Source organism: Neopsephotus bourkii, unplaced genomic scaffold, assembly GCF_033783945.1.
Source record: "Neopsephotus bourkii isolate Nb327-2 ecotype Australia unplaced genomic scaffold, CSIRO-AGI_Nbou_v1 NB_1792, whole genome shotgun sequence".
NCBI classification, from domain to species: Eukaryota; Metazoa; Chordata; class Aves; order Psittaciformes; family Psittacidae; genus Neopsephotus; species Neopsephotus bourkii.
This window is the reverse complement of record NW_026902266.1, coordinates 6,421,105-6,429,886: the sequence shown is the minus strand read 5'-3', so window position 1 is coordinate 6,429,886 and position 8,782 is coordinate 6,421,105.

Below are 8,782 nucleotides of genomic sequence, written 5' to 3'. Positions count from 1 at the left end.
GCAAAACAATCCTTTTTCTCAGAATTTGGAATTTGTGGCTGGTCAGGAGGGTTTTTTGCACAGATGCAGGGCTGGCTTCTTCCTTTGGATATGTGTTTCATTGCAGGTGGAGGAAGGACGGCCTTCCTGTCCCTGTCCTGTCACCTACTGCAGACCTTTGGTTTTCTTTGCACTGGAAGGTATCTCTGTGAAGGGTGAGGACTGAATTCATCACAGCTTCTGGTAGCCGCTGCTGGAAAATTTGCCTTTGGAAGCTTTCTTTGCTGTGTAAACCGCTATCATGGGGGACATTTAGGGAGCAGCAATGCTGGAAGCACCATAAGGGTGATGATGCTGTTTCCAAGCACAGCTCATCTTTAACACTGCTTTCTGTCTTATCCTGTTGTGGGTCACCATGGGGCCAGATCAGCTCAGCTCATTTCTTTTTTGATAGCAGGAGACTGTTCGAAATATGTCATCCTGCCTTTTGGCTTGGCAGGGACTGCCTTCACTTGCAAGGAAAGACTCAAGCAGCCACAGGGACCTCTGAGCCTGATCCTGGCCAGTGGGTGGAAAATGGGTTGAAACTGGACCTTGGCTTCAGCTCAAGTTTATCCTGTTGCCTGCAAAACCTCTTTGCAGCTTGGCAGATAAATCATGGACTTAGCTTGAAAATCTCAGACTGCAGGCTTGAGAACAAACCCAAGATACCATGTTTGCTCAGATGGCTGGGCAGAATTAACTCTGATCTTTGTTATGGTGCCTCTACACACAGATACATCTCCAACTGCTTAGCTGCTGGGTCGCAGAAGCACGGGAGGCTGCAGCAGTGGCCAGCAGTGATGCCTGGGGATGGACACCCGGAAGGTCTGAACACTCAACACACTTCCACATTCAGCCCAGCTGGTCCAAGGACTTCCACATGATGCTCTGCTCAAGAAGGTGGGGAGGCAAAGGATAATTTCAGCAGAGAAGTCCTAAAATGACACGTAAGAGTCCCAGAAAAGACTGAAAGTCAGCCCCTTGTCCTAGCCCGGCCCTAGATCTGGATCTCAGTATTGTCATGTAGCTCTGCAGGGAGCAAAGGCCAAATTTTTTGTCATAAAGCATCTATTCAGAGGGCATTTTCCCAGTATGATACACATAGGGATACTGGGAAAGAGGGAAAGTGCAACTTGCTGTAATGAAGTGGACAGAGTCTTTTCAAGATCTGTAAATCAGTGTCTCTAGATAGGGGCAGATAAAGAGGGAAAAACTCCGCTAACCAATACACACTTTTCCCTTTTTTCGCCTTCTACAGTATTTGTCAGCATTATTTTATTTTATTTTATTTATTTTATTTTTTATTCCAGAAATCAGCTGAGCTGTTTCCCAGCTTTCAGTGAGTTAAACTAGTGCCATCAGGATGGACTGAGCCTCCATATTGGTTCCCCTATCTCAGTATCTCATAGCAGCTTCATCCCTTTCATTCCGCCTTCTCTCAAAACATTGGTTCGTCAATGATGTACCTGCACTAAATGAAGGGAAGAACCATATTTGTTGTTTTTTTAAATATACCTGATTTCCTTGTTGAATGCACTATTGTCCACTGATGTTTACCTGGCTGTGGGGAGGCCTGGGAAAGGTATTAATGTATTGGGGGTTATTTCACTTGCGTACACTCAACAGTAGACAAGACTCAGATGGTTTTTGCATGTATTGCACTTCTCATTTGTAATGCTGTATCTATCAATAAAGCAAAGCAGCTATAACAACCTTCTGACATCTGGTATCTTCCCCCCCCCCTTTAAGAGCAAGAGAGCTGTAAAACACCTTGAGGCTGGGATAGCACAGCAATTCCACAGCTCCCAGTGCAGGCAACGGGGGAGCCCCAGTTTGCGAAGACAAACAGACCCTGTGTCCTATCTGTCATTGTCACTGAGGGGCTGGGAGTGGCTCTCACCCCTTCAGGGCACCCAGGATTCTCTGGCTGCCAATGGGCAGTGTGCTGTGGGAGGCACAATTTCAACCTTGCGGAAAGGCACAAGTCCTTGCAGGAATCTTGGCCCTCCTCACTGATACATGCCCAGCTGTGCATGTCCCAAGGAATGTTCATTCAAATCATGTCAGCATTTGCAGAGAGCCCAGCCAGAGCCTCTTTCCTTGTCTTTTTCTTCTATCTGCCAACAGTGGACTGAAAGCTGAGGTTTCCAACCTGCCAGGCTCTGGCTCAGCAGCAAGCAATAGCTTGGAGGCAGGAAATTTCCGAACTAGAGTAGTTTTTTGCTTGGGCAGCATGGGAGGTCAAACCTGACACTCAAAATGGGCTGTTCTTGTCTTAATCTGGCTGTTTTCAGCCCTGGGTTTGGGTTTCCAGGACAGGCAGAGCGTGCAGCAGTGATTGGAGGTGAGCAATCCACTGTAGAGCATCCATTCCCATGTGTGTTCTCCCAAGAGCAACATGGCAAGCAGCATTGGCTGGAAAGAATTAAGTATAACACAGTTTCAGATGGAAAAAAGACACTAAAGTATCTGAGTAATTGACAGATAGCAGCAAGAGGCACGTGCTGAACTTATACCCTGGCACCGCAATAGATCACCTCTTTCACTTTACAGAATTACTAGAGATAAATTTGGCTTGTTTTGGTTTTCAGAGCTCTCACATCTATTTCATGAACATGTTCGTGCTTCTTTGCTGGCCAGATTTAGGAAGAGCAGAGCTCACAATTTGGGACAGTGAGATGAAATAATAAAGCAAAGTATTTTCATGCTTTTCCGTGGGAGAAGTGCTGGGACGATCTCTGTGCCTCCCTATCCTCCTAGCAGTTTGTTTAGATGAAGGCCATGCTGTAAAAGACCACAAGCTTCAGCTGTGTCAGACTTGAAAGGAACTGATTTAGGAAGGCAGTCAAGACCTGGGGATCTTGCTATAGAGCTTGTTATTGGAAACAAATATTATTAAAGATATTAATAATGTAATAATATAAATCTTCCCCAAAGCACCCAGGTTTCTTGGCTCATTGCCTCTACTGGCAGACCAATGGTGTCTTATGACATTTGGTGGATAGAAACCATCGCCTGATGACCAGATGAAGCCATCCTGATGATATCTGTTCTAATGTCAGCCCTGTCTTTTATCTTCTCCATAGGTGAAGGAACCATTTCCTTCATTTCATCAAGGTGCTTTTCCAAGCTCGGACAGCATTTTGGATACAATTTTCTTCAGCTCCACATGAGAAGAACAGGGACCTCTGACAGCGCCCTTCCAACTTCTAGGACAAAGTATCTCCCCATCATCCCCCCTCACAAAAAAAGAAAAAAAAGAAAAAATTTAAAAAATTAAAAAAATCACCAGGACCAGGAATATTGGATACTTGGTTTTTCCATCTCAAGCCAGAAGGGCATACTGATAATGGTAATCTTTGTTTTCTTCACAGCTGGGGCATAGCTGCAAAGGAAGGGAGGCAATTAAGAGAATATTAAGACTTCATCTTCCAAGACTTTGTTGCTTCTGTTCCTCCTCCTGCTCCCCTCTGTTCCCCATGCTTAGCAAAGAAAGCGGCAGGAGTATTATTTCTCAAGGCCTACACTGACGTCAATACGCAGGGTATTTATTTATGAAATCGAATCTAACAGTGGGGGAGAGAGGAGCGGAGGAAGATGGACACGCAGAGCTAGCAGCTGCCAAGTTACAATAGAGCAGCAACCTCCCAATATTTTTCTACCCTCTTTCTGGGGGAGGGATGCAGTGCCCAGAGCTTCGGAGGCCCAGGGAAAGTGAGACAGAGAAGAAGAACAGAAAAGGCAGGCTTAGCATTGAGAGCAAAGCTGTGGTAAGGAGAAGACCTGAACAAGATAAATAGCCTGTTTCTGGTTCTAGGATATTTAGGTTCAGTGCTTGTACAAAGAGGTTAGCACTGCAGACACTTGCCTTCAGGTGGACTCTGACCAGGCTCTAGAAGCTCTTTCCTCTCAACCTCATTGATATTTACAAATCAGTATTTAAAAACCACTGGGAAATTCCAGCCAAACAAATCATTTCGCCTTTTGTTGACCCGTTCTTGCTCCCTGTTTCACACTCAGGCAGCAACGCAGCTGTCTGGGAAGCCCTGTGCCGAAGTTAACATGAAGATTAAATTATCCCTTGCAGTCATTGAGAAACAGTTTGTCCACTGATGTTACCATATGCAGAAGCATAGAAAGATGAAGCTCAGAAGAGTAGTTTCTTTTCTTTCCCAAGAAGATTACAAGCCCCAGTGAGAACACCCAGACTGGGAAGGAAATCTTGAGGAGCTTGAGAAGCACAGATGACCATGACAACATAATGCCTTCACCTTCAGTACTTGCAGGTGTTGGGAAAAAGTGCCTTTGGACATCCCTCACTAGCCTGGAAGTCAAGCATGCATATGTACTCCTTCAGGGATGGAAGTTGAGGAGGACAACTTTTGCCTTTGCCTCACCAGCTAGTAAACATAGGTAGGTCTGGGCAGCTGCAGGAGGCAAAGTGATGGACAAGAAAATGAACATGAGCCGGCTTCAGTGTACGCTTGCACCCCAGAAAGCCAACCTGCATCAAAAGGAGTGTGACCAGCAGATCGAATGAGGTGATCCTGCCACTTTACTCTGTTCTTGTGAGACCTGACTTGGAGTATTGTGTGCAGTTCTGGTGTCCTCAACATGAAAAGGACATGGAACTGTTGGAACAAGTCCAGAGAAGGGCCATGAGGATGATCAGGGGACTGGAGCACCTCCCATGTGAAGATAAGCTGAGAAAGTTGGGGCTGTTCAGCCTGCAGAAGGCTGCGTGGAGACCTGATAGCAGCCTTCCGGTATCTGAAGGGGGCCTATAGGGATGCTGGGGAGGGACTCTTCATTAGGGACTGTAGTGATAGGACAAGGGGTAATGGGTTAAAACTTAAACAGGGGAAGTTTAGATTGGATATAAAGAGGAAATTCTTTCCTGTTAAGGTGGTGAGGCACTGGAATAGGTTGCCCAGGGAGGTTGTGAATGCTCCATCCCTGGCAGTGCTCAAGGCTAGGTTGGACGAGGCCTTGGGTGACATGGTTTAGTGTGAGGTTTCCCTGCCCATGGCAGGGGGGTTGGAACTTGATGATCTTAAGGTCCTTTCCAACCCTAACTGTTCTATGATTCTATGAAAGTGAACATGGAAATCAAATTCCCTCTCTTTAACGCCCTGGGCTTCTCCATGCTTACTGCTGGAAAACCTTCTCTGTACAGCTCTTCTCCCAGCTGGAGAAAAGCCTGTTACACAGCATGATGTGCAGCTGAAGGAGCCCAAGTTTGTTGCCTTTCCTGGGATTCCCTTGCTGACTTCCCATTAGCATACACAAAGAGGAGGTGATGCCCTGGGTGAATTCCTCCCTGTAAAGGCTCTGTTCATACCCTTGCAAACAGCGTCAAGGTGTCAGCCAGCTCTAAGCTTATTGTTTCTTCAAAATAAGTGAAGAGAGACATGTTCTGGAGATCGTTTAACAAGTCGGACTATCTCCAGTTATATAATGGCACAAGACCCACTGCCAGCAAATTGTTGCTCTGAGCCAGAGAAGACAATCAGATTGCCTTTCAGGGCAGCCAGCGTGCACAATGCAGGCTTTGTGCCACCCTGCCACCAGCCCCAGCATGTGCAAGCGAGCCTGGCTCATCCGTCGTCTTTGGAGGAAAAGGTGCGGAGGGAAAGGAAAAGCCCCTGGCTGCAGAGAGGCAGCACTCTCACCTCAGTGGGTACCCCTGCACCCAGGCGGGAATCTCGGCAGAGGGCTGGGGGCGCTAGCGATGGAGCCTGTTTGCAAGCACTTTCCTGTCCCAACAGTGAAGGGATGACGGTAAACTGGTCGTTGTGCTGCAGGGCAGAGACAGCGCTGACCCCTCTGCTGAAAATGGGATGGGAAGTTTCAGTGTCTGGCTTCCTGCGCTTCCTGGTGCGCTGACAGATTTAGGCTCTCGCTGAAAGTCCTGGCACTGCCTGCAGAGTCAGTGGAAAAAATGTGGTATCTAGAGATGGGAAATACCAAACCCGCTCAGAAATGCGTGGGTGGAAAGGGAAAGGTGGTTTCCGGGTGAACTTGCATTCCTCCCCTCAATGGATGTGGATGGGAGCAGGGCTTTGCAGAATTCAGAGTCTGGGCTGCTGCAACACAACCATTGATGAATGATAGCTGGGTCCTGCTCAGAAGCACACCCCAGCCACGATATGCTTCTAGTAGGGCTATGCTACCAAAACTACATGTCTGGCTAAGGGGGAAGGACCTGCCACTGCTGTTCCATTGGCATCGTGGGGCTGGGACATGCCACGGAGATGCATATGGAAGGCATACCTCAGCTCTCCTACATGCAACAGCGGCCCTAGTTTCAGCAGGCAATAACACATGGAGAGAAAAGATGGTCTGAAATAAAATATCCGATGTCGTCAACAGACACAGATTAATTCAGTGAAATTGCTAGTTGCTGCAAGGAGTTAGCGAAAGAAAAACACTGGGAAAAGAATTGCTATCTCTCTGATGAATAAGGGTACACATAGCTGCATTTCACAGGAGAAGTGTTGATAAACATCACTAAACCCTCGTGCTTCAGAGGAGATGAGTGCTGATAGCCCTGGGGCAGAGGAGACTTCTGCTGGCAGCTTGCTAGGGCACTGCAGCCCACACTGAGCACTTTTACCTTGTCCTCTGCAGTGTTGCCACTGGTTTTCTGGGAAGTGGAGTGTTTAATTAAATGCACCACTGCTCTCAACCAGTCAAGAGGTTCCTACTTGCCTGGACAAAGGTGCCCATAGGCTTTTTTCTGTCAAGAGCATGGCAAGCATCCTTATGGTAGTGACACTGGTTGCAAAAGCTATGTATAAGTATCCACACTGCAGAAATACAGGTGTATCCTCTGCTTGAAAAGTTCCTTCAGTGTTCATGAAGCACACCCGCTCTGAATGCCCAACATACTGTTTACTGGATGTTCAACCCATCCACACATATGTCAGTAAAACACTAATGGCAATCATGTACTTGCCTAACACACAATACCACCCTCAGCCCAGTCCAGCAAAAACAGTTCCCTCTGGAAGTGAGTCATATTCCTTCATCTTTAGAACCACTTCAAGCAATTTATCTTGCAGACTTTCTGACTACATTTACATAAAATGCATCCTTCCTCCCTTTCTATTCCTGGTTCCATGCATGGGGTTATTTTAGATGGCGTGCTCAGAGATTACTGTGACACACAGACACACACAGAGCAGAGAGCATGCTATGCTTTTGGTACGTACTCAGCAACGTTTATGCAGGTAGCAGGCTCTTGGTTTCCTTGGGCACTTAGAATAGATTTACATGCCAACACAATGAGAGAAAAGGCTAAGATGCTGATCACTGCCAGAAACTTTGTAAATTTGTCTACAAACGCAGCTTGTATGTGTGAATAACGTCACAAGACCCCTGGAAGTAAATCTGGGAACATGGGTTACTGGCAAATTTGGGGGTTGGGACAGTGAAGATGCTTCTAGTAATGGCTCATGCACCCATACAGAACAGTTAGGAACTGTTCCTCCCTGGAATTTAGTGCAGGCTATTAATTATATCCCCATAGCTCTGCCCAACACATGACACAGCATTAGAGCTGGAACTCAGGCTCTGAGCAAGCTGGAGGTTTTCAGTCACAACTGCAAAATGCAACAAGACCCTTTGGAGTCTGAGGACAAGTGAGTCTACATATAAAAATAGCCCAAGTCCTTTGCAAATTCCACCTTATGGATTACTTTTCTTATCAACTCAAACAGATATCTTCAGGCAGAAAAAGAAATGACTGGAAGGTGTATGAGAGAGGTTTCTGAGCTTGTGAGTAACATGGGAGCTGGAATGGGGTAGGCTTTGCTGTCTTCCTGTACAAGAGCAGGCAGATTTACATGAAGTTAGTAAGAGGCAGGATGAAAAACAGAGGGAGATGGCTCTTCATGCAACAGGTAGAACATCTGTGGATCTTCTCACCAAAGGGTGCTGTGGATATAAGAAGTTTATATGAATTCAAGGAGAGTTCACGGAAGAGAAATCCCAGGAGAGTTACTAAATACATAGAAACTGTATCTGGCTCAGGAAGTTCCTGAGCTGAAAATAGTTGGAGGCTGGGAGAGCACTGAGGGGAAGTATTGTATACGTTTGCCCTTGTTCTCACTTCTCTCTAGGCTTCCACTTGTGGGCTCTGTCGGGGTCTAGATGTTAGGTTAGACAGACCTCTGGTCTGACCTGGTGGAGCCGTTTTTCTGTCCTTATGTACCTACATATTCATGAGGGATGGCTTTATCATGTTGCATGGTTACTTCCCAAAGGTCACCATCTTCAAGCATCCTCATCTACTCTACATTCACTGCAGTTCAGGCACCACACACACCTTTTTCCAGGTCACAGTTGATAGAGCAGCTTATAAGATTGTGCCTCCTGGTAGACAAATCTGTTGAACAGCTGAAGGTCTGTGATGCCTGCCGTATGCATCATCCCCAAGAAGGCCATCACTCTGGGGTCTGATGTTATCAAGTGACAATAATATTTATGTTGGATGCTGCTACCCCTCTTTCCTCCTTGTTGTCCCATTTGTCCCTATCTCAGCAAACAATGTCAAAACTTTTGTGAACTCAACAGTGTGCAATAAATTATAATTTCACTCTGGTCACCAGTTTGCCCACTTTATTCCTAGTTTGGCTATGGAAATTAAGTCCTTTTTTGGCGTCTGTGTTGAAACATGCTGAAGCTGCCGACACAGTGAATGTCTCAGATGAACTGCTTTGGGACTTTATTAATCCTACATGGGATATGTTTTGAAGGC